Raw genomic sequence first — 26153 nt, forward strand, 5'->3', positions numbered from 1 at the left:
AATAACAAATAGAACATACTTCATAATCTTACCATACACATAATATTTCATAATGTGCTTTTTTTGTTAAAGACTTGTTTATTTTAGAGAAAGCGAGAAAGAGAGCATATGTGCAGGGGGAAGGGCAGACAGAGAGGGAGAAAAATCTCCAGCAGACTCCCCAGAGAGCCTGGAGCCCCAGTCAGGCTCAATCCCAGGACACTGAGATCATACCCTGAGCCAAAATCAAGGGTCAGCTCCCTAACCAACTGCAACACCCAGACCACCCTCATAACCTTGGCTTATTTTTTTTTTTTTTTTTTAGAAAAGGTATGATCATTAATTACTTTTCTATACTTCACCTTTCCCTGCTGTATTGTATGTCATAGTTTATTCAATCTATCCCCAGCAGTGAGTGTGCATTTTATTTCCATGGCTTTTCTTTGCAGAGCAAACAGGTAACATTTGAATTTTCAACATAGGGATTCCAGATGGTGAAGGTGTAAGGACAGGGCGTTCAACCTTGTTCAGATCAGGAACTTGCTGAAAGAAGATCCACGGGTGACGCTTCACAGGTACCAGAGCTGGGATATACCTCAGAATGTTCCAGAACCTTAGACCAGCGTTAGGGAACCTCCAGACGGGAGGCCAAGCAGCTTCCCTGCCCAAGAGAAGAGTTCTCAAGCTGGAGAGGGAAGAAGCAGCCACGACAGTGATATGATGGAAGTGACCAAAACTCCAGGCCAGGTGAGTGTCTTGTTCCAAGTTAGAAAAGTTGTACAGCAGAGACCCCATACATGTAGCGTATGTGGTCACAGCTTCTGGGCAGACCCAACTCTCATTCAGCATCAGCCTGCCAGGAGAGGACCCTCCTGATCACCAAGAACCTGGCGGTCAGGCCCACCTGCAAGACCAGGTCAGAGGGGCAGCAGTCTGGTGAGACAGGCAGAGGGGCAGGAGGGACATAGCTAGAGACACAGCAGGGAGGGCTCCTTCAGGAGGCCTCATCCGAGACAAGGGCCCTGGTGTGGCCTTGCAGCTGGTTGGAGTTGTGCTCCCCCGGAGTGCAAAGCCACAGGGAGCTGGCTCATCACCCAGCCACACCACTATCAGCTGAGCTGCTCAGCCTCCACTTTGAGTCCCCTCTTTGGCCACTTTTGTGTCGCATCTGCCTTTAAAGACAAAAACAATGCATTTATTCTTTTAGCAACAAAAGTAATTCATGTCGTTAACAGTTTTAAAATACACCTAAACAAAATGAAAAAAATTAGTCATCTGTTCAGAATCACTGGTAACATTGTCTTTCTCATATCTGTTTCTAAGCATGTATGCACATTTTCTCCGTTATTCAGATTTCTCTAAAAGCAGCAGCAGCAAGCCTAGTGGGGACCCTCCTGGGGTCCCTCCTGGGGTCCGCAGCCACCCTGGCTCTCAGGGCGGGAAGCAGTGAACACAGTGGCAATACCGTTCTCGGCCACAAGAGGGGGGTGTTTGCTCACACACACCTGTACCCAAGCTGCCTGTTTTCTGCTCTAGTCCGGGATTGGCAGCTCCATCCAAGGCCCGAAATGAGCCCTTGCTTCATTGCTCCTTCTGCTCACTCCCTCTCTTGGAAACCTTCTTGGTGCACAAGGGGAAAAAAGACCATGCCTGCCTGAACTGAGGAGCCCTTGGACAGATCTCTCCTCTCCTCACTGTGGCAGCCTTGGGCTTCCTAGGGAAGGGATAAGCCACAAACCTGCTTGGGTCATCCCCAGACTTAACTCTCCTCACGGCTTTCCATTGTTCTCAGGGTGCATTCTGGGCTCTGTGCCTCCCCATCTGCGCTGTTCCCTCGCAGACGCTAGGCTGTCAGGCGGCCCCTCTCCCTCTGCTCCATCACCAGCAGACCTTCCTGCACGTTCTCTGTGCAACAGGCAGAGCCTTCCTCTTTCGAGTCTTAGCCAACAGGTTACTTCTTCCCGAAAGTCACTCTCAACCCTGTGAATCTGGGTTATGAGATTCTCCTCTGTGCTTTCACAGGGCCCAGTACTTCCCCTTTCAAATCACATAGCCTGATACTGTCTGCCTCCTTCTAGAATGGAAGTTCCATGAGAGCACAGACCATATCAGTCTTACTCACATCCCCAGCAGTGAAGTACAGTGCCTGGTGCTCTGCAGGGCTCAATATAGACTTGTTGAGTTGAGCCGATGAAGGAGGGAGAGTCTGAGCCCTTCCGCATTGCCTGAGGTAGAGTGTAGAAGCCAGTCTACTTCCCTCCTTCCATTCCCCCTTCCATCTCCCTCCCTCCCTCCCTTCCTTCCTTCCTGCCTTCCTTCCTTCCCTCTACTCTTCCTTCCATCCCTCCTTCCATCCCCCTCCATCCTCCTTCCATCTCCCTCCCATCCCCTTTCCCCTCCCATTCCCTTCCATCCTCCCTCCCATCCCCTTCCATCCCCCCCTTCCATCCTTCCTTCCATCCGCCTTTCATCTTCCTTCTATCCCCTGCTCCCCCAGATCACCAGATGCCTTCCATTTTTCCCTTGCTTCTCTGGAAACAGCCTGAGCATGAGCACTGCTGAAGGGCCAATTGCCTCCCTGTGGTGGTGGGAAGGCCACTGCACGAGGAGTGAGATGACCAAGCCTCAGGCTCTGGCTCTGCCACTGACTAGCTGTGCCCATGCCTTATGCTCTTGATTTACAAGGTGGCACTAACGGGCACCAGGCTTGTGGGGTCCCTCCAGGAATGATACGCTTGCCTGACACATGGCAGCAGGTCAGGAGATCAGACTTCTTCTCTCGTTCCCCAGTGCTCTCCCCTGAAAGAGCCTCCTCCCCAGACTGTGGGACACAGACTCGCTCCCCTGCCATCTCAGAGGCGCTGCCATTTTCCTGGTTCCCTTCTCTTCTCCCCATGGTCCCCCGGGCCACTTGTTGCCTGTACCTCCTCCTCCCCTGTCCTTTGCCCCCACCACATAACAGTGCCAGGGACAGAGCTGAAGAGATGCTGAAAGGGCACTTGTGGAACAGTTGAACAAATGACTGAGCCAGTCAGAGCAGCCTCCCCTGGGCCGTGTTCACCAGCGTGGAACATGTCATGGCAGTCACCGGCCTTTCAGACAGGAGACAGGCAGGGCCTATGTGAAGGCACGGGTGCCAGCTCACCCTCAGGAGGCCAAGGCAGGAACAAGAAGGGTGACCCCAGACTTTACTGAAGACTGACAAAGAAGGAGGAGGGATGATGTTCCCATTCTGTTCTTCTGCTCAGTCACTATGGACCCAGGGACCCCAGGAACCACACTAACTTGGCTGTCACCTGAGCAGAAGGTCCTACAGGGCATCTGCTTTCCTCACAGCCAGTCTGTTCAAGTTTGGCAAAATCCTTCCCTAGAATCTGTTCGTTTTTCTGCGGTAGGACCATCTTCTATCCCGTGTACTCAGGCCCACGTGGCACACACACACACCCCCCCATGAGCTCCCTCATTCATCGGAGCCTCAGCCCTCTCCCCCATCAGGATCTTGGGAAGATGAATGAGGGCTGATTTCTTCTCAAATGATCACCGCCCTCAATTCATTCTGTTTACAAGGTTGAGCTCCTGAATTGAATGGCTTATCTGCTGTTGGGCGAGGTCTGGTGCCTCACTGAGGATGTCACCTTCATCCACGTGGTCCGGCTGACGTGGCTTGTGTTCTTTATGCGGCCCGCACCCCTCCCCATGACCTTCTCATCTCTGAATGCTGCTTGTCTCCTCCTAAAGATTTTCCAATGTCTGTGCCATTCACAGGGAATCTCTCTAGGATGCAGCAGGAAATGAAGGGAAACTTTTCCTCATTCATAATATTCAAAGATTTCCTCTGTATGAACTCTTTGATATCTTGCCAGAATTCTGTCCACACTTGTGGCCACATGTACCGTGCCAGTGGAGTGAGGTTTGGCCTTAGAGTCAGCAGAAAGTCTTGATCCCAGCGTCCATGGAGCAGCCGTCCTCCTGGGGTGGCCCCCATGGTTCTCCTGGGGGCTGGAAGGCTGGGCACTTATGGGCTGTTCTTGGTCCTGGCCTCACAGTGTGATGACCTCATATGAAACAAGGAGTATCACAAGTCCCCAATTCCAAGCAGCAAAGCTGTGTGACTGCTTTAACAGTTTTAAAATACACCTGACCTCCCAGCCCCTGGCTGTCTCCTCCTGTGATGGCACAGAGGAGAAGAAGGTATTACTTTTACAAGGCTGTGAGGAGTGAGCTATTTCCCAGCGCCCGTGGTCATTGCCAATGTCACAGGCCCCCTCTGGAATGCAGGCCCCCCATCCCTGCTCCGAATTTGCCCCCCCCCCGCCCCCCAGCCTGGCCTGAAGCCTACCTCTTCCCTAAAGCTTTCCTGGGACTTTGTAGGCCTGAGGGTGGACTCTCCACTCTGTGCTTCACCTTTTTTTTTTTTTTTTTTTTTTTTTTAAGATTTTATTTCTTCATGAGAGACACAGAGAGAGAGGCAGAGAAGCAGACAGAGGGAGAAGCAGGCTCCCTGTAGGGAGTGCGATGTGGGACTCAATCCCAGGACCCCAGGATCATGCCCTGAGCCAAAGGCAGACGCTCAATCCTGAGCCACCCAGGTGTCCCCCACTCGGTGCTTCTATGAGAGTTCACAGCCCACGAAACCCCTTAGTGCTCACGCGACACTCTAGGCTTTCATGACATTTCTGTGCCTTCTTCTCAAACAGACTTAAAGGCAGCTCTTTGAGGAAGACTCACATCCTGTCCTCGGTATTCTCCATGACCCCTCTGAGCACCACAGGATTCGGGTCGGAGATGGGGCTGTGGCTGTGGCCACTGCAGTGGAAGCAGCCGCCAGACTTGTGGTTCAGCAAGGCTGTGGGCGGAGATGTGCCCGTGACTGAAGATGTGGCCTGCCTTCTCGGGGATGGTTGCCATGCCCTTCCAGGTCACACAGGAAGAAGGTGATCTCGTCCTTGTTGCCACCCCTTGTCCCCACCCCCAACCCCCGCCAATGCCAGCCTGGCCACCCAGATTCTCCCTGCTGCCAGCTGCAGCCCCAGCAGCAGCAGCAGCAGTGAGCATGGGGCTAATCCTGGGAGTGGCAGGCAAGCAGCTGGTGGTATTGCACAGCTGTCCGTGCAGTGTCCTGATTAAGTCTGGCTGGCGTAGGGACTCCCCTCGGCATGAACTTAACAACTCTTTGAGGGCAAGGCCTGTGTCTGAAGCATCTCTGTGTTCACAGTGACTGGCTTAGTGTCTGGCAAAGAGCAATGAAGTATACACCTGGCGTGCAGTAGGGGGGTGCCTCTGTAGTTACCAGCAGCCAGGGAGTTCATGGCGGGATTGGGAGAACAGATGTTAGTGACTGTCCTCAAGTGTCCCCCTGAGCCCTACACTCCCCAGTGAGTGCATCCTCCCCTTGGTATGTGGCCAAGTCCAGTCCAAATGCACACGACGCCCTCTTGTGTTTTGTAAGCTGCAGAATCCCTGTCTTCTCCCCCTCCCCCTCACCGCGAAGAGGGGGCACCCAGGGTTTTATATAGCCTTGGAAAGCTCTCTGCTGCTTTCTTTTAAAGCAAGTTAAAAATGTTCTTGGCCAGATAGTAGGAGCCGGTCCCGAGGGCTGGTGCTGCCCGTAGAAGCACATCTCCTAGGAGCTGGGGGCTGCTTTCCAGTGGTGGAGATGTGATTAGGTCATCGAGGGTTAAGGAGAGAAAGAAGGGCAGGACCCTTGCCAGTGGCCTGTTTGTCTGCTTACCAGGAGCTCACGCAATTGTCTTTGGGCAGAAGCACAGCTGACCACCAGGTGTCTGTGCTCTGGGCTTGGAAGTTTGTAGCTGGAGTGTCATTTACAGCGGGTCTCCAGAATGCTCTCTCAGATGACTCCCCTAATGACCATCCGGAGACCTGACTGAATGGGAATTAATGCAAACAGGGAGAGGAGATCGAGATAATCAAGTGAAGGTGTCGGGGGAGCAGGGTGCTAGAGGGGCAGGTGGCTCTAAGCTTGGCTCTCCCAGGGAACTGGTGAAGGCTCTTCGTAAGAAGCGACTCCAAAGGCTTCTAGAAAATTGCTTAAGAAACTCGGTGTAGAAGGGAAGCTGTAAAGGGCTTTGTGATATGTAAAGGTGTACCCCCTGTCCCCACTAGTCCCTCGTGGAGGACACCAGTAGAGCTCCCCATCCAGAACAGCCATGACATGCCCTTTGATGCTCGCTGAGCAGCCGGGCCTCACTGGGCCTCTGAGCCCACTCAGCACATGTGTGAGGCTCTGACCAGAACAGCCTACCACCCTGCATTTGGTGCCTGTGTGGCCAAGGGCTTCACATGCAGCACCCCTTTGTCTCCCCCACCACAGCCCCGGGAAGTAGGATCTTCCTATCCTCATGTTCATTTTAAGAAAATAAGACTTAGAGAGGTTAAATAACTGGCCCAAGGGCATACAACGAATAAGTGGAGGAGCAGGGTTGCTAATCCAGATTTGCCCATCACTCGGGCTTTAAGATGCTACTTCTCCCCTTGCAGGATTTTTCCTAGCATCGCCGGAATCCCCAGTCCACTCTGTGTCTCGGTTGTATGGCCACATTGAAATGGTTCTCCTTCCACAATCCCTTCTGCAGCCTGTTGGAGCCATGCTATGGTTTCTAAGAGACCAAGTCAAGTAGGCGCTGAAGGTCCCGATCCCCAGGGCAGCCATGATCATGAGAGACATCACCCTGTCTCCCAGCACTCACTGGAGTGTCTGCTGCGGGAATTTGGGGAGGGTCTTGAGGTCTTGAGTCATGGCAGATGCAAGAAGCTGTGATGTCTGCTCTCAATTCTGTGAGTCAGGTAATCTGACAGAGCAAGGTGGGGACGATTTCTTTCTGCTCCGCCGCATCTGGGGCTCAACCTGAGAGGCCCCAATGGCTGGATTCAGCTAAGGGACTGTGGCCATGGCACAGGGGCCTTGGTTCTGTCTGCCAACTGGATCCCTCCCCTCTTCTTCACATGGCATCCACTGAAATGGGGTGGAAATGTCCAAAATGGCTTTTTCACTTGTGTGTCTGGTGCCTCCATGTTCTCCCTTACGGCCTCTCTGTTCATGAAGTAACTTCATCTCCTTACATTGTTGCTCTGGGCTCTACAAAGCCCCTGCCCACGCTCTTCCTCATGCCACAGTACCTGTCCTGCCCCGAGCCCCTTCTGTGGTGAGCTGCCACCTTTGGCCTCTGCTACCAGGGGGCTGTGTTGTGTCACGTGACCCTGCCCCTTGGTCCCTCCCCACCACGGGTCACTGGACCAGGATCCACTATAGGCTGGCCAGTGGCTTCTGAAGTCACTTGACTGGCTCAAAAATAGAAGGAAAGCCGGTCAGACCAGTCGGATTCCCCTTTGGGGAAATGTGAACCAAAAACTCAGACCATATCGTCACAGTGCATGTGTGACAGGATAGTGTTAGGGCACCTAGGGCCTGCATGGACCGAGGTGCTGGCCAGAATGAGACTAAAGAAGGAACTTAGAGAAGGAAAGCCATGACATGGAAAGAACTCAGAGTGGAGGGAACCATGAGCCTGTTGTGGGCGAAGGGAAAAAGGACGGCCGAGCAGAACTGGGCCCCATGGAAGGCCAAGGGTAGAGCCTATCCCAGAGGTGCCCTCAGGTCCCATAGCTCCAGGGCCCACCTGGCCCCTGTGAGTCACTGTGGCCAGCTCCTTCCTTATTTCCCTGGCCGTCATTTGGCTTAGAGGTGGCCATGCGAGTTCATTCTGCCAATAAAAACTAGAAGGAAATGGGTTGGAGGACCTTCTGGGAAGAATTTTGCTTTTTGATTAAAGGAAGGATGGCCTGGCCCTTCTTCTTTCTGCTTTGAACATGGATGTTTGAGGATGTGATACTTTAGAGCAGTAGCAGCCATATTGGGACCATGAGGCAACAAGACCAAGGGAAGAAGCCAACATACCAAGGTTGGCCAAGCAGACGGACAAAAAGAGCCTGGGTCCTAGATGACATCGTTGAGCCACTATACCTATCCTGGAACCAGCTACTTCCAGTTTTATTGATACCTTAATTAAATGTCTTATTTTCTAAGCAGATTTCTGCTATTTGAAGCCGAAGATGTTCTTAGCCAGTGTAGCCCTCCTCTGAACCTTTTGGTCATCATTTTCTTAGAGCCCCATGGCTCTTGGTTTAGATCCAAATGGGAAATCACCCCAAATTTAGACAGTGGAATCTTACTTGCGTGGTAGGAAATACAAGTCAAGATTTCTAACAGCCTACAGAGCAAGTTCAACACTTAGTCCCAACTCCCAGAGCCTGTTGCACACAAGAAGAGGTAGCCTCAGGAACGTTCTAGGTATGTGAGCATGAGCCTTCTAAAATGGGGCTCAGTGATGAATTTTGGGACACACAAGTGCCATAGGGGCAGAAGGGAAGAGCCTAAGCATGGGCCAGAAAGCCATGGAAAGCACATGGAAGGAGCAGCAAGCTGGAATGGACAGCTGGCAGGTGGGTGGGCAACACTTCTACAGGAGGCCAAGGTCCACAGCAAGATTTTAGAATTGCTGAGTACTGGCTGGAAGGAGTTTATGGCAACTGGAACTAAACTGGTGGAAAACTGGGCCTTCTACTTACCTCTCTAGTCAGGCTTCGTGACATTTTAGATCCTTATTAGATTCCTAACAGGGACCAAATCGAGGCCATTCCCTGTGTGGGGACACTCCCATGTTCTTCATGTTCTTCATTCTTTGTCTCTTCTCCACCTCTCCCTTTTTCTCCACCATTTCTTCCTGTCTTCTCAGCAAAGCTAGGAGCCAGAAATGCACAAGATCTGAATCTCTTCTCCCTCAATTGGAGAGGAAAGATAGTGGGAGACAAGGGTGTCTTATGGACTTCGAATGCGAGTCTGGGGATAATCCTAGTTGGCTTGGGAGGTGGAAAAGGCATAGATTAAGCTGTCTTCTGCCCCAACCTTGATCAAGCAAGGGGGATGGGGGTGCTTCCTCAGCATTACACAAAGTGTGCAGTCTTCCCTTCCCTTGTGCAATGAGATGTTGAACTCGGAAACTCTAGATCTTCTCTTTTGATTTCTAGTTTCACACACATGGCACAGATAAACTGGCATCCTCCTAATGCATCCTGCCAATATTTCATTGCATCTAGAATTTGAGAAAAGTCTCAGCCACCTACTTCCCATCCCCACATCATCAGTAGTAGAGGCATGTGTCCCATAGAAGTTCATCAGATAAATGGGATCTAAACACGATGTGATATAGTGACCCTGGAGTTTGTAACCAGCAAACTCCACAGCTAAGCCTCTCCCCTCGGTGCAGCCCCTGTGCACCCTGCATATCTTAGGAGTCCTGCCCCAAAGCTAAAACCAGGCTAACCCCGACGCTTGCCCACTGTGTTCCTTCATTCATTCAGCAGAAGTGTACTGAACACCTAGTAGAATTACAAGCTAAGCTTACAAAGAACAATACTATTAGGAAGATAAGTCGTTAAAGGCACACACCCAGTTTCTTATCTAATCAAACGAAAGAATGAGAACTTTGGGGTGGAAGAAGCAGAAAGGGGGTAACCGCCTACTTTATGTGACTAATGCTTTACCGTGATGCTTAATACACCCTGAGTTCCCCCTACCCCCACAGTTGGCCAGTATACCAAGAAGGTTTCTCTGGAATCCAAGAAGGAGAACTGAAGGCTTTTCCTCCTCCCTTGGTAATCAAGGGTTTGTTTTTGTTTTTTTTTTCCTCCAGTATGAATTGGCCTGATTACAGATTAAATGTCCTTTCATAGTCTATACAACATGAGAGTGTCTTTCCCGTGACCTCTTCAACAGCAACACTGTCCCCAGATGATTTTCCATGTTGATTATGTTCACAGGCTTCTCTTGAGGGTGAATGACGTCACATTCAATCTACTCCCTGCTTCCCCTAGATAGTTCTCCATATTCATTACCTAAGACTGGCTCAAGTCGCAAGGAAATTAGCTGCCATTATCTGAGGCTGGAACCTGGATTGTAGGTTCTTCTTACCCATTATGCTTGCAGAGCCTCTCTCTGTTCTGAAATCCCAGATGTCTAATTAGTTGTGCGCACTGCCTGAAAGCAGTTTCGCATCCATTACGTGCATGCGGTTTTTCTCCAGTGTGAATTCTCTGACGTTGAATGAGCTCTACCTTCCCAAAAGCCCTCACATTCATTGCATTTGTAGAGTTCCTGTCGCTTGCGAAGGAGTTGATGCCGTGCGGTGCTAGAGTGCTGGCAGGGGCTTCTCTGCCACAGATAAGGCTTCTCTCTAAGATGAATGTTTCAGTGTTCAGTAGGATGGAAGCCCTGGTGAAAGGTGCCTGTACTGATGATGGGGTTTCTCTCCAGGATGAGCACTGTAATAATAAGTCCTGAGTTCTAAGATTTGGCCACATTTATTTTGGGGATTTCTCACTTCTCAAAGGTACAGACAGAAGTGCAAATTATCCCCCATCTTCATCCCATTCACGGGATGGAGTCCCTCATGGTTCTCTGGGATGTCTCCCTAGTCACAGATCTCTCCACAGTGGGAGACCAAGTCGTCCTCCCATAAGGATCTCCTTACTGCTTTCACCTATGAGTCTATTGCTGCAGAAAGTTCCTGCTCTGGGCCAGCCTGCTCTGTGTCCCAGTCTCACCATATAAAATCCCAGCAAATGTAAATCCCAGCCATTTTGTCTCAAAGAACCAGAACATGTCCTGGATGGAGAATTTAAGATTTGGGGAGAAGGTTTAAGGGTCTGAGTGTCTTTAGGTCAATCTAGAATATGATGAGTGTGATAGATGGCTGGTTACTTATATTCTCGTTTTCTTTAATGTACCCTCTTTTGGTCACACTGAGAATGTACCCATTAAAAATACCTTCTCCAGTGACTGCGAGGGAGCACATAGGGACTTGCAAGGCGGCTGTTCCCCCTCTGTTCTTTGATCTGGATGCTGGTCAAATGGATGTGTTCACTTTGTGAAGATTCCTAAGTAGTGTGCATAGGACTTAACGCGCTTTCTATGAGACAAAGTTAAAAGTGAGTAACTTCCTACTGCTGAGCAGCCAGCAAATGAGATGTAAGCAAAACTAGGCCTCCATGAGAAGTCATTAAAGTGGGGGACTTCCAGAGCAGAAACTTTTTGCCTTTTCCCTGCCGGCCCCCTTTGGCCCCCTTCTTCTCGTGCATCCTGGCATCCTGGAGGTGATGCCTGAAGGCGCAGCAGCCATCCTGGGAGCATGTGGAGGAGAGCCACATGCAAAAGCTGGCACAGGGAGCCTAAGGAAGGTGTCCCTTGCCTGTGGCCTTGAACTTCTCACCTCTGGAACTCTTACTTGGTTTAATCTAGGCAATGAGAAGTGATACACGTTTAGGTTAGGCATCTTTCCCTGTGTTCATTGCCTCTTACATTTTAATTTTGTTCACCTTTTGCAAAAGTTCTGTTCATTGAATTGTATTGTCCCTTTGTGTGTCAGCTGCGTTGCAGCCATCCTTCCAAATTTGTTGTTTGTGGCTCAAGTTTGTGGGGGTTTTTAGGCCAAACAAATTACTACATTTTTATTTTATGGCTTCTGAATGTTGCACATTTATACTTTTCCCACTCTATAGAGCTGTTAAAACATTAATCTTTTTTTGCTGGTTCAGTATATTTGGTAGTTTCCTTGTTGTATGTTAAAATCTTGGATCCAAGTGGAATTTACCTTGAGATAAGGCCGGGGTGGGGGAGTGGGAGTGGTGAAGGTCTGGTTCTTCCCTACCCTCCCACCCTCTCTCAGCACCATCTGAGAAACAGCTACCTTGTCAGCTAGTGAAATGCCTCTGCGATTATGGGTTCAGTTCCCATTGGATTGTGGGTCTTTGAATTTCTATTTCATGTCTGTACCTTTTCCAATACTTAATTATTTTAACTAATTTTCTCTATAAGTTGTTTCTGTGTCTGATGAGGCTCCCACCTAATTGCTCTTTTCTAAAACTCACATGACGCTAAGGTGGGTAACTGGGGGTTGGTGATAGTCACTCAGAGATTGCTGTGATGTCAGAAACTGAACAGAGCCTTCTGGATACAGATAATATTCTAACAATATTCTTATTCAAAGCAACCTCCTCTATTCCTCTGCAATGTTTTCTTGGAGCCATTTGGTAAGCAAGACAGATTTTCTCGTAAGAATTATTCATATCCAGGGGCACCTGGGTGGCTTAGTCTATTAAGCACCTGCCTTTGGCTCAGGTCATGATCCTGGAGTCCCAGGATTGAGCCCCAAGTCAGGTTCCCTGCTCAGAGGGTAGTCAGCTTCTCCCTCTGCACCACCCCCCACCCTTGCTCATGTTCTCTCTCGCTTGCTCACTCTCTCAAATAAATAAATCTTTAAAAAAATAATTACTCATATCCAGAAACGTAGCATCAAACAAGTTCCAATTCTGACAAATATGTCATAAAAGCAAAACCATAAAACTGAGGATGGTCTTTAGTAATATAAAAGGGCAACCTTTTGCTTCAAGTCCTATGGGGACTCAAGATGATAATATCACAGGCCTCCGTGTGCTGTGAAGGCTACACAAAGCACAAAACATTGTCTGGTCTAAAAAGAGCCCTATCTGTGTCAAAAGAACAAATATTGCATTAACAAATGTGTTTCCCTTTTGGGAATTTAGGAGATTCATGAGGAAACGATGTATAAGATCCAGGTTTCTTTTTAAGATAAACTTTCCAGGGGATCCCTGGGTGGCTCAGCAGTTTAGCATCTGCCTTCGGTCCAGGACGTGATCCTGGAGACCCGGGATTGAATCCCACGTCGGGCTTCTGCACGGAGCCTGCTTCTCCCTCTGCCTGTGTCTCTCCCTTTTTCTCTCTCTGTCTCTCATGAATAAGTAAATAAAATTAAGATAAACTTTCCAGAGAAAGTGAAAGTGATTTGTTTCTTCTGATAAATTTCCCAGAAGCAAACAGAAGGATTCAGAAGAACTCCATTGCTCTTACAGCTGCATAGGATCTTTAGATTTTTCCTAAAAATGGCTATTATAGTATTTATTTTTTTAATTTTTTTTTAATTTTTATTTATTTATGATAGTTACAGAGAGAAAGAGAGGCAGAGACACAGGCAGAGGGAGAAGCAGGCTCCATGCACCGGGAGCCCGATGTGGGATTCGATCCTGGGTCTCCAGGATCACGCCCTGGGCCAAAGGCAGGCGCCAAACCGCTGCGCCACCCAGGGATCCCTATTATAGTATTTAAAGGCTGCATTAGGACATCAGTTTTGAGTGTGTGGAAGTATTAAGAGAAATAGTCTCTCAAATCATGCCTTTGATCTTTTCTTTGCCACATAAATGCTTCATATTGGTGTAATGAGCAAAATGAAATGTTTGGAAAAATATGGGTCCAGGATAGATTAATTCCTCCAGTAAGTCAGAATTTGTGAAAAATGATATGATGTAAGTGTAAGATAAAAAAAAGAAAAGAAAAGAAACTATATCAGCTGCACATAGTGACTTCTTTCAAAGAGCACAGCATGAGGTGGGGGTGAAAAGTCACTGCTTTTTACAGGAGAACCCTGATAATCCCCATCCCAGCCAGACGATGAAGGTCCACACCAACAGTGATCAGGCTTGTTGATGGTATATACCCTCAATAAAATGTGATGGCAATGGCCCTTTACCACTATTGTGGTCTTTGTCCCCAAAACTTACAATTCCAGTCTAATGAAGAGAAAACATCAGAGAATCCCAATTGAGGACCTTGTGCAAAATATCTGACTCCTCCAAACCGTCAAGGTAATCAAAAATAAGGAAAGTCAGAAAAAAGCTGTCACATCTGAAAGGAGCCTGAGAAGAAATGACAGCTAAATGGAATGCTGAATCCTGGATGGGATCTTAGAACACTTTGAAAAGGACATTAGGTAAAAACTAAGGAAATCTAGATCAATGGTAACTTTATTTAATAATATATTAAAATTGGTTCATTAGTAATAACAAAAGTACCATAAGACATGTCAGTGGAGGAAACTGGGCATATGGGAACTCTAATATCTTCCAAACTTTTCTTAAAACTAAACTATTCTAAAATAAAAATTTTATTTAAAAATAAGCTAAAATCATCAAACTATTAGAAGAGGTTGATGGTGGTTACAGATAAGATGACATGGATGCAGTTCTCTTTTCTTCTTCCTACAGCTCAAACCCTGGACATAATGTCTAATGCAAATAGAAGATGATTCTGGAGGGTGGAGAGAACATCAAGAATTTTTTTTAAAGATTTTATTTATTCATGAGAGACACAGAGAGGCAGAGACACAGATAGGGGGAGAAGCAGGCTCCCTGTGGGGAGCCTGATGCAGGACTCTATCTCAGGACCCCGGGACCCTGACCTAAGCCAAAGGCAGATGCTTAGTCATTGAGCCACGTATATTTCCCCAGCCCTTGTGGTTCTTACTATGATTTCAGGATGCACCTCAGCAAAACCATTGGAGAACTTTGAAGAACACAGTTTTTTACAAGTCCCAGAGGGTACATGGTGCACTTGAGGTCCTGGGTGGAGAGAGAGAGAAAGGACTTAGGGCTCTGCCTTTATTGAGGGTGGGGTACCTACAGTTTCACAGTACACTATTAGCAAATTTATGGCATAAAATCAGGAATTAGGGCACAGAAAGAAAGAAATGAGATCAAGTGGTCAGTTAATCTAGGTTACTTGGGGCTCTCTATAAGGAGAACTGGTGGGGGTAAACTGGTTCCTTACTAGTTGAAAACAACTGGCATCTATGCCATCCATCCACTCAGACATCCACTTAATTCAAGATTCATGTCTTTGAAATGGATGCCACAGCAATGAAAAGTTTAATGTCAAGAGAAGCACTCAAAACAAGTAAAAATGAAAATGGAATTATAAAAAATGTTCAGACAACCCAGAGAACATTCACCAAGATAGACTGTTTCCTGGATCATAAAACAAACTTCAGCAAATTCAAAAGAATTGAAATCATATCAAGTGTGAACTTTGACTGCAGTGGAATCAAACTAGAAATCAGTAATGGAAAGATAGCAGGAAATTCTCCAAACACGTGGACACACACATAATAATCCATGCGTCAAAAAGGAAGTCTCAAAGGAATGGATCATATTTAACTAGGTGAAAATGCAGCATATCAAAATTTGTGGGACACAGCCAAAACAGTCTGAGAGGAAAATTCATAGCACTAAATGTTCACAGAAGGGGCTCAAATCAATAAGTTATGGTACTACCATGAGAAACCAGAAAAGGAAAAGCAAAATAAGTCCAAATAAAACAGAAGGGAAGAAATAAAAGCCAAAATCATAAATGAAAGACCTAAGAACAACAGAAGGGCAAACAAAAAGCTGTTCTGTGAAAGATAAGTGAAATGGGTAAGCCTCTAGCAGGGCTAATAAAGAAAAGACAATGAAGACACAAATTACCAATATCAAGAAGAAATCTTTGGGTGGCCAAGAACTGGCAGATCTAGGACAAGGAAGAGCAGGCATGTGAGGATCCGGGCCAGAAGCCTCACACTGACTCTATTCCAGGTTCCATGATGTGCTGTAAATTCCTAAATCTAGGCTGGCCCACCAGGGAAAAGGAAGTCTCCAGAGAAGAGGCTAGTGGTGAGAATGACATTCCATATCCACCATTCAACTCTGATCTGCCAACAAAAGTGGCTGAACATGTGTCCAAGATTCAGCAGATCAGGGCATACAACAAGATAGTACTAGGTTAATGATCGGTCCCCGGATGATAGCCACTGAACATGCCCAGCAGTGCCATGATAATAATGCCTGTAGAGTAGCAGTGGAAATATCCCTCTTGTAGTATGTTTTAGGAGAATCAGTCCCCTTTCTCCCAGACGCAGGGCCTGTAGCAGAGCAATCTCCCCTGATTCTGTTATCCAGAAAACCTACAATAAAATATATACTCCTCACTAAAGCCACCCCACCCCTTAGATCTGCCCCTCACCTTGAAGAGAAGATCTGCAAAACTTTTTTAAACAATCTACTTAGTTCTACCCCTTGAGAGAAATCCCTGATTAATTCTTATCACCTCACCAGTGCCAGGGCTCAAAAACTGGGCACCTGTGCTGAGCACAGCACAGAGCAAACCATAGAGGGAATGGTATGGAGGGAAGCAGAGGACATCTATATGGATGATTTTCTAGCCACTGTCAACCCCGGTCAAAACAATCACCAGAACCTCCAGCGGTCACCTCCTCATTCAGGTTGTACCCAGCCAGGTCATTCCAAAGCAAACACATGTGAAAGACAAGCACAATACCCACCATTGAGAACATAGAGTTGACGATGGGCAACCGTAAATTTCCAGTGCTTAGGGAAAGAAGTCCCACCATCATCCCCATGACACCTGCCGCTCCCAACATTCCACTGTTAGTGTGACTAACACACTATGTGGATGAGGCCATAACCTAATCGGGCTATGGGGCTTAGCACCCAACACTGAGACATTGGTAAAATAACTCCATCTCCATAGATTCAATGTGGAAGACTAATAAAGGGGTTTAGAGTCCTACCTTGTGGCTATGTAGCAGGAAGCAGCTCTCATGGCCCACAGAGCCACGGATTGGCACGTCATCCACCACAAATTCAAAGCATGACAACCTTGGTGTCCTGGCACACATAGAAAAAGCCAGTCAGGAGTCAGAAGAGGCCTCCCCAGGCATATGATGAGAGCAGGGGTTTCTCAACCTTGGCACTACTGACATTTGGACCAGGTAATTCTTTGTTCTGGATGGGGCTATCTTGACATTGGTAGGATAGTTAGTAGCATCCCTGGCCCCTTCCCCCTAGATGCCAGTAGCACCTCACCAATTGCGACAAAAGTATCTCTAGACCTTGGCAAATGTCCCCTGAGGGACAAAATTGCTCCCTGTAGAGAACCACTGGGTTAGACATGGTATGTTGGAGGTCTCCAAGAAAAGCAAGTACAATCTGACAAAGTCAAGGCCTAGGGCGAGGAGAGAAGCCAGGTGTAAGAAGGCTGGGAGTACGCTAAGGGGAAAATCTTAAGAAAGCATTCACTTGGGGCTCCTGGGTGGCTAAGTGGTTGAGCATCTGCCTTTGGCTCAGGTTGTGATCCTGGGGTCCTGGAATTGAGTCTCGTGTCAGATTCCCCACGGGGAGCCTGCTTCTCCCTCTGCCTGGGTCTCTGCCTCTTTCTGTGTCTCTCATGAATAAATAAAATCTTAACCAAAAAAAGAAAAGGCTTCACTCAAGGAAAAGCATGACACGGGGAGGTTAGAGTGTACAAGAGCCAGTTAAGAAAGGGCCAAGAGGGGATCCCTGGGTGGCGCAGCGGTTTGGCGTCTGCCTTTGGCCCAGGGCGCAATCCTGGAGATCCGGGATCAAATCCCACGTCAGGCTCCCGGTGCATGGAGCCTGCTTCTCCCTCTGCCTGTGTCTCTGCCTCTCTCTCTCTCACTGTGTGCCTATCATGAATAAATAAAAATTAAAAAAAAAAAAAAAAAAGAAAGGGCCAAGAGGTAGGTATGAAAGGCAACAGGACTACATGGGAGTGATAGTTGGAATCTTATTACCAACAGAGAAGCTTGGAGTTAGGAGCCCTGGGCTCTGATATCAGCTCTGCAATTTTCTGTCCACGTCGCCCCGAAACAGGCACTTGTGAGCAGGAATGTTTCTTTGTTAGCTGAATCCACAGAACAATGCCTGCCCTGCCTGCCATACACAGCGGCCGGTAGTTAGAAATCACATCAGATGATTTCCATTAAGATGCTTTGAAAACAAAAGAAGCCGCAAGGAATAAAATACTGGCCATTCCTACAGACTCAGAAGACCTTAAAAGGAAAAGAAAGGAACATTGTAAATAACTCTACAGGTATAAATGCGACAACTTGGATGAAATGGACCAATTCCATGAAAGCTACAAACTACCCAAACTCCCTCAATGTGACACAGATGAGTTTAGAAGTCTTTTAACAATTTAAAAAACTGAACTCTTAGTTTTAAAAATACAGCCCCCTGTCTCAATGGTCATATAACTGATTTGATGATGCACTGGAAGGACTCACAGAACCCCATGTAAAGTTATACTCAAGGTTCGGATTTATTAGAGCAAACAACAGAATGCAGGAACAGCAGGAAAAAGATATAAGCAAAGGCTGGAGAGGTCAAATGCAGGCATGCTTTCTTATCTCTCTACGGGGATAACACAGACACACCTTCCCTGTGTGCCAACAGTGGGAGCAATGTGAGATGTCCTGGGCCAGGAAATACTGCTTGAGCCTTAGGGTCTAAAGATCTCAAACCGAGCTGGTTGCATACCTGCCATGCGAGCCAGCAGGCACCAGGGAACCATCATGAATCCTTATGTTTACCTTTTCTTTTTTTTAAAGATTATTCATTTATTTATTTGAAGGAGAGCGTGCAAGAGAGCATTGCACAGAGGGAAGGGGGAGAGGGAGGAGGAGAAACAGACTCCCCTCCCCCGCCCCAGCAGGGAGCCCCAATGTGGGATATGATCCCAGGACCATGGGATCTGCTTAACCTTCTGAGCCACCCAAGCTCACCCCCCTTTTAAATTTAAGTAATCGCTACCCCCCCCCATATGGAGCTGGAACTCACAACCCTGAGATCAAGAGCCTCATGGTCTTACGGCCGAGCCAGCCAGGCGCCCCTCTTTATGTTTTAAACACACTGACACCCTGGCTCTTCTCAACCCACTGCTCTAGGCATGTAGAATAACATCTACCCGCCGCCCCCACAGCTGTGCAAATGTTCCAGGAGTTCTGACAGTCTGCCCAAAGGGTCATCACCATGGATACATAGATAAGTGAGAAACGGGTGACACAGAGCTGCCGTGTTCGCTTTTAGCTCGCATTCTCAAAATTGAGAAAATTGAGTTTTGAGAAACCCTGATCTGGACAAACAGTTCTCAGATGTGACATGGAAAGCAGGCTCCGTAAAGGGGGAAAAATCGCTAAATTTAATTTCTATCAAAATTAAAATTTTTGCTTTGCAAAAGACCCCATTAAGAGGATGAAAAAACTAGTTACAGATTGGGATGAAATATTTGTAAACCACATATCTGACGAAGGATTTATCTAGAAAATGCGAAGAACTCAGTAGTAAACAAACCCCCCCCACCCCAGATAATCCAGTGAGAAAATGAACAAAATATATGAACAGACGCTTCACCAGAGGTTATAAAATGTTCAACATCCTTAGCCATTAGGAAAATGCAAATGAAGATAGCACTTAATCATCTATTAAGTGGCTAAAATGAAAACTGGATCTCTGCTACGTTTTCTATCTGCTTTTGCTAAATGCCTGGGGCACCGTCAAAAACAGAACCGCTTTCAGTGAAATTCCCCCTTGAGCGGTCTTGTACCCCCTCAAGGTGTAAATTGGGTCTCCTATTCGTCCGGACGCCTGGGCTTGGTTTACTGTCTCACAGGAATCTTGCCCCTTGTGCCAAAAGAACATAGATATATGTCTGGTGTCACCTTACCCTGAGCATGTGTGGTGCGGGGGTTGCGGGGGTGTCCCTCGGACTTCACACTGCTGTCCTTCTCCAGCTTCGAGGCCAGTGAGCAGAAATGCGGCTCAGTTTCACAGCAGCTCCCTGCAGAGTTTGGCAGAGGCCTTCAGGGCAAAAGCAGTCCTAAGAGTTCATTTACACACCAAACACCACAAAAGCAAGCACTGAAGCGAGTGGGGCGATATGCATCTAAAAAGCTTCTGCACCACCGAGGAAACCCATCAACAAAATAAAAAGGCAACCTATGGAATGGGAGAAAAGATTTGCAAATCATAATCCTGGTAACGGGTTCATCTCCAAAATATATAGGAAACTCCTAACACTCAATAGCAAAAAACTCCAATAATTGTGGAGTGGCCCAGGTCATGATTCCATGGTCCTGGGATGGAGCCCCTCGTCCTCGTTGTCGTACTCCCTGCTCAGTGGGAGTCTGCTTCTCCCTCTCCCTCTGCTGCTCCTCCTGCTCCTTCTCTCTCTCTCAAACTCCACAACAAATAATCCAATGAAAAATGGCAAAGGACCTGAATAGACATTTTTTCCAACAGGACATGCTATAAAAAGGTGCTCAACATTACTAATCAATCAGGGAAATGAAAACCCAAACCACAGTAAGACATCACCTCACACCTGTTAGAATGGCTATTACCAGGGTGCCCAGGTTATGCGTCCAACTCTTGATTTCATCTCAGGGCATGATCTCAAGCGCTGGGTGTTGAGCCTGCCGAGGATTGATTCTCCTTCTGCCCCTCCCCTCCTCAAAAGGAGGAGGAGAATAGCGATTATAAAAAAGACAACAGATAACAAGCTTAGCAAGGATGTGGAGAAAGGGAACCATCCTACTCTATTGGTGGGATTGCAAACTGGTGCAGCCACTATGGAAAGCAGTATGGCAGTTCCTCAAAAAATTAAAAATATGATCCAGCAATTCCACTTCTGGGTATTTATCTGAAAGAAATGAAAACATTAATTCGAAAAGATACTTGCACCCACATGTTCACTGCAGCATTATATACAATAGCCAAGGCATAGAAACAGCCCAAGTGTCCACTGATGGATAAATGGATAAAGAATATGCCACACATACAGAACATAAAGAACATGCACACACACACAGAAATATTATTCAACCATAAAGTGAAATAAGTCAGATAAAGACATATACCATTTGGTCTCATGTAGATGTGAAGTCTTTTTTAGAAAGATGTTTTATTACTTTTAAGTAATCTCTATATCCAGTGTGGGGCTTGAACTTCCAGACCCAGGATGGAGAGTCACATGCTCTACTGACCCCTATATATGAAATCTTTTTTAAAAATGAACTCAGAGATACCAAAAATAGGTTGGTCTGTGGCTATCAAAGGCAAAGGCAAAGGGGTAGACGAAATGGGTGAAGGGGGTCAAGAGGTACAAACTTCAAATTATAAATGAGTCCTGGGGATGCAATGTACAGCAGGAGACTACATTTAATAATGCTGTACTGCACGTTTGAAAGTTGTTAAGAGAGTAAATCTTAAAATTTCACATCACAAGAAGTTATAACTATACGTGATAACGGGTGTTAACTAGACTTGCTGTGGTGATTATTTCACAATATATACATAGATCATTATGTTGTACATTTGAAACAAATATGTTACATGTCAGTTATGCCTCAATTTTTTAAAAAAAGATTTTATTGACTTATTCATGAGAGACAGAGGCAGAGACACAGGCAGAGGGAGAAGGGACTCGATCCCGGTACTCCAGAATCATGCCTCTGGACCAAAGGCAGGCACTAAACCGCTAAGCCATCCAGAGATCCCATGCCTCAATTTTTCAAAAAGAGTTTTTTATGTTTTGTGTGTGTGTGTGTTTGCCACCTCTGAGTCCTTTGGTCTCCTAAATTATAGCCTGGTAATTCTTTGCTGTCTTGTTAGGTCTGTAAGCGCTTTTAAGATGTCTTATTGGACTTCTTTTTGAAAACTTTTATTTATTTATTCATGAGAGAGGCAGAGACATAGGCAGAGGGAGAAACAGGCTCCCTGTGGGGAGTGGGACTTCATCCCAGGACCCAGGATCATGCGCTGAGCCAAAGGCAGATGCTCACCACTGAGCCACCCAGGCGCGCCTCTTATTAGACTTTATCCAGCATTGTCAATTGTCCTTCCAGGAAAGTGGACCCAGATTACCTAGAAAGTAGAAATGTCCACAATGTACAAAAAACATCCTGTTCACTCTGCCCAAAACTCCCTTCTCCACTTGACTTGCTTTTCCTTGAAGACTCAGCCCAAGCAGGACCTCTACGAAAAGTTCCCCGTATCTTTTTTTTTTTTTTAAGATTTATTTTATTTATTTATTCATGAGAGACACAAACTGAGAGGGGCAGAGACATAGGCAGAGGGAGAAGCAGGACCCTCACAAGGAGCCCAATGCAGGACTCAATCCCGGACCCCAGGATCAGACCGGAGCCAAAGGCAGGTGCCCAACCACTGAGCCACCCAGGCATCCCCAACCCCCACCCCCGTATCTTCTAAGCAGGCTTCCCCAAACACTGTGACAGTGCGCTTTGTACTGTCACAGCCTTTGTCATTCTGTGTTGTTGGTATGAGTGTCTAGAAGCACTGACTGGGTCTTTCATGAAACAAACTTTTTTGGAGTGCCTACGTGGATCATCATGCACTAGGCTTACGAATGTGAACTCTAGTCCATGACACCTCAAGGAAGTCAGCTGTTTATGAGTGAGTGTGATGTGAGCTTTGGAAGCTGGAGGTAGAAGAGGCTGAGGAGGGGCCCCTCGGTGGCTCAGGTCATGATCTTCTGGGTCCTGGGGATGGAGCCCTGAGTCGGACTCCTTGCTAGTGGGGAGTCTGCTGGGGATTTTCTTCCTCTTTCTGCCTCTCTCCCCACTTGGGTATGCACACTCTCTCTCTTTGTCTCTCTCTCAAATAAATAAATCTGTAAAAAAAATTAAAAAGCGCTCTTCCCTTGGCATAAGCCTCCAGTCTCCTGGTTTTCCTCCTACTTAGGCTATTCTTCAACCTTCGTTAAATTGGTTTGGGGATCCCTGGGTGGCGCAGCGGTTTGGCGCCTGCCTTTGGCCCAGGGCGCGATCCTGGAGACCCAGGATCGAATCCCATGTCGGGCTCCCGGTGCATGGAGCCTGCTTCTCCCTCTGCCTGTGTCTCTGCCTCTCTCTCTCTCTCTGTGTGACTATCATAAATAAATAAAAAATAAAATAAATTGGTTTGCTAGCATTTCCCTGAGCTCACCTCCTTCTAACCCTGCAGTCTAAGAGGGCAACTGCTTTCTTGCCTTTCCTGTCTCTGATGCCTCTCAAATTCTCACATTCCTGCACAGGAAATGCTCCTGACTCTGAAGCTGGTCTGTCCCCAGCATGCGAGTTTCTAATCTTCTGAGGCACATCCTTCTCCCTGGCTCTCTGTATCCGTTACAGTGGCCTGGCCATCCTACCATCAGATATCTCGGTCTCCATCCCTCCAACCCCCTCTTAATCCAGACTCTTCCTAAATCAGCCCTCAGTAGGACCAATGCAGCTCCCTCCTTCCCTCCTGCCATCCTCCCCCCTGCTGCCCCAGTGATATTACTAAGATGTAAATCCAATCATGCTATCCTCCTCCTTACAACTTTCAATGGCTCCCCATGGCCTAAAGCATGAAGTCCTAGCTTCTTTAGCTTAGCACACAGGCCCACATCATCTCAACCCTGCTGCCTCTTTAGCCTCATCCCTGCCATTCCCCTATTTATATAAAGAGTCCTTCAGTTTCATTTCTTTGGAAATCCTTTATGACTTATTGAACACCTACTTATTTTTTCAGGCAATGTGCGTTATTTCATTTGATCCTCAAAATAATATGAGGTGGCTATTTCCATTGCATAGATGATAAAAAAATGTGCGTTATTTCATTTGATCCTCAAAATAATATGAGGTGGCTATTTCCATTGTATAGATGATAAAATAAAACTTAGGCTGACAGAGGTTGAGACATTTACTCAAGGTTGTTCATCTCTTAGGTACTGGACCTGGATCCTATCCAAGAATACATCTCTAAGGTGTCATTCTTAGTCTTTGCAATAAACTGTGTTTGCTTCCTTTCTGTGCCTGGCCAGCTACTGTTCCATTTTCAAAACTCAGCTCTGCGATCACCTTTGAAAACTTTAAGGAACTTCAAAGTCTTGCATTTGAAACCATCCGCCCCCATGCCCTGATCACAGGCATAACTGAATAAGAACACTTGTGCCCATCATACTGCAATAATTGCTCTTCTGCACCATTTCCCCTTAACAGAAAGCCAGTTAGTGTTGAGAAAGGTCTGGGTTTTTCTTTATTGTTGCCACACTTCACATAGTGGCAGGCATGCGGTGGGTCTTGAGTAGACTTACTATATGAAATTTCTGGCTCTGTTACTTGCTAGAGCATGTAAACTTGGGGAAGTTATGTAGCCTCTTCATGCCTCAGTGTTCTCATCTGAACTCACATCCTTATCTGTAAAATAAGTGTAATAATAGCCACTATGGAATGTCACTGTGAGGATGAAGGGAAAATTTACCTCCAGGCTGGCATACAGTAAGTGCTCAACAATATACACCCCAGTCTGGCCAGAGCAGGGAGGAAGGTGTGATAAGGGCTCACAGGTGTCCAGTCTTGCCCCTCACTTAGCACAAGACCTGCCACCCCACACACTTTGAAGGCCAGCTCTCTGCCCCTCCCTCCAGCCCCTCTAGCTGCACAACTCCCTACAGAATACCCCATAGGATTTTCGGAATGGGAAGGGGCCAGAGAGCTGTTCAGAACCTCAGTGATCACAGGAGATAGACAAGGATCTTTGTCTTAGCGCCTTTTGGAATTAAGCGCCAGTATCTGAAAAACTGTCTCTGCACTCCACACTCAGGGTAAATGGCAGAAGCAGAAAGGCCCAGAATACACGCGGTTTGTGTGGGGATCAGATCCCAAAAGCTCTGGAAAGGAGAAACAGAACCAAGGGAGAAGCATGTTGTGCACTCACCAAGACTTTGTAAAGAACGTTTCCATAGAATTATAAAAAGAAACGAGCCCTCTCATGCAAAATGACATTTGCGTGTTATATTGGTCTGCTAGGGCTCTCGTAACCAAACACGGCAGACTGGGCAGCTTCAAAATCAGAAATTTATTTTCTCATAGTTCGGAAGGCTGGAAGTCCAAGATCTAGTCGACAGGGTTTTTCCTGCTGAGGCCTCTCTTTGGCTTATAGAGATGGTCTCCTCCCTATGTCCCCACAGAGTCTTCCCTCTGTATGTGTGTCCTAATTTCTTCTTCTAAGGGCACCAGTCATATTGGATTATGGGCTATCTTACCTCATTTTAACTTAATTATCTCTGTAAAGACCCTACCTCCAAGGACAGCCATCCTGAGATACTGGAGATTAGGTTTTTGACATACAAAGTGGGACAGGAGCCACAACTCAGCCGCGCAACACATGCAAGTTTCAGATGCTTCAACATGGAACAAAAATCTTCCGAGTATATAAAAAGTTAGCTAAGTTACAAATTTTTTCAGCCTTTTTTTTTTTTTTTTTTTTTTACCACTTTCATCCCATTTTGGTTGTCAAATCAATAAAAGTCTCAAGGTTTTAAAAATAGCTGAACCATTTTGACATTCAGGAAGGTTTGGTGCCTTCTCAAGCTCTTAGATTTGCCCAGCTTGATATGACCTCATGTTTCAAAGGAAGCTGCCTCTGTTCAGCACTTAGTCACAGCTGGCCTTCTGGAACATCCTCAGCATCTGAACACATCCAAGTGGTGGGAGGAGATGTTTTTTAGACTGGAACATTTTAAGTAATCCAACTCACGCAAACGTTCTTGAATGACTGAGCTACCTACCTTTTTACCAGAAACAGATGATTTTGCATCATAATTCCTTTTTTTAAAAAGTTGCCCTACCACATATAGGAAGAAACAATAGTGCATAGAAAAACTGCTGTGGACTGAGAACCAGGAAGACCTAGGGATTTTGAGAAAGTCACTTCACCTCCCTAATCCTGTTCTTTCACATGAAACATGAGTGGGTGAATTAGACACCTTCATGTCCTTCCCGCTATAAAATTCTAAAAGTTCAATATAAAACAAACATACAGCTTTTGCCATATTGGCATTCTCCTAATTCATGCTTAAAATACAGTTTATCCCATTATTTTTAGACCTTATGCCTAGTTACCCAATTATTACCAATCTTAGATACCCCATAGCAATGCAAAGATGGAACTCATGGGGGTGATCAGTCTGGGGGACTCAACCCTGAACATATGGTAGTGATATTAGCCCGCAGCCACAATTCTGCCCCTGGACTCCCCCATCTCATTCAAAAAGATTCTTCATTTTTTTTTTAAAGATTTTATTTATTCATGAGAGACACAGAGAGAGAGGCAGAGATATAGGCAGAAGGAGAAACAGGCTTCCTGCAGGGAGCCCAATGTGGGACTTGATCCCGGGACTCCGGGATGGTAACCTGAGCCAAAGGCAGATGCTCAACTACTGAGCCACCCAGGTGCCCTGGATTCTTCATTTCTTTTTAAAATTTTTTATTTATTTGAGAGAGAAACAGAGTGAGAAAGCACACAGAGGGAGAGGGAGAAGCAGAGTCCCCGCTGAGCAGGAAGCCCTACATGGGACTCACACCTATGACCCATGAGATCATGACCAAAGGCCGACGCCCAACTGACTG

At 46.7% G+C, this 26153-nt stretch overlaps 2 long non-coding RNA genes across 3 annotated transcripts; one reads left to right on the forward strand and one right to left on the reverse strand.

Annotated features, from left to right (window-relative positions):
• Positions 1–281: 281 nt before the first annotated feature.
• LOC112646199 (uncharacterized) lies at positions 282–20201 on the reverse strand. 2 transcript variants are annotated; one of them, XR_007411120.1, is made up of 5 exons: positions 20084–20201; positions 19427–19540; positions 16473–16569; positions 8566–8737; positions 282–1151 (listed from the first exon to the last, which is right to left on the reverse strand). It is a non-coding gene; the product is annotated as an uncharacterized LOC112646199 (long non-coding RNA). The 2 variants fall into 2 exon arrangements; XR_007411119.1 differs by lacking the exon at positions 20084–20201 and having other exon boundaries at positions 19427–19883.
• A 172-nt stretch (positions 20202–20373) lies between these two features.
• Positions 20374–23548, forward strand: LOC125755231 (uncharacterized). The gene is made up of 2 exons (XR_007411118.1): positions 20374–23312; positions 23383–23548. It is a non-coding gene; the product is annotated as an uncharacterized LOC125755231 (long non-coding RNA).
• The last annotated feature ends 2605 nt before the right edge of the window (positions 23549–26153 follow it).

Source organism: Canis lupus, chromosome 6 (assembly GCF_003254725.2).
Source record: "Canis lupus dingo isolate Sandy chromosome 6, ASM325472v2, whole genome shotgun sequence".
Classification (NCBI taxonomy): Eukaryota; Metazoa; Chordata; class Mammalia; order Carnivora; family Canidae; genus Canis; species Canis lupus.